We start from the raw sequence: 309 nt of genomic DNA, 5'->3' as shown, positions 1-309 counted from the left end.
AGACAAAAAAGAGACAAAAAAGAGACAAAAAAGAGACAAAAAGGGACAAAAAAGAGGCAAACAGAGGCAGAAAAGAACAAAAAAACAAAAAAACATAAAACAAAAAGAAATGGAGACCTTGAGGAAGCAGCAGTGGTTCTCCCCGGGGTTGACTCCCCCCAAAACGAGGGGCCTTGTGGGGTTTTCAAAAAGTGTCTCTTTCCACTTTTTTGGAATTCCTTTAATTGTTATTTTCACAAAAGTCCCAACTCCAAAGGCCCCCACTGTCTCCTCCCGCCCCCGCAGCAGCGCGCCTGCTGCTCGCACGCC

Source organism: Eimeria tenella, genomic scaffold (genome assembly GCF_000499545.2).
Source record: "Eimeria tenella Houghton genomic scaffold, Eth_scaff2053, whole genome shotgun sequence".
Lineage (NCBI taxonomy): Eukaryota > Apicomplexa > Conoidasida > Eucoccidiorida > Eimeriidae > Eimeria > Eimeria tenella.
This window is presented reverse-complemented; position numbering follows the sequence as displayed.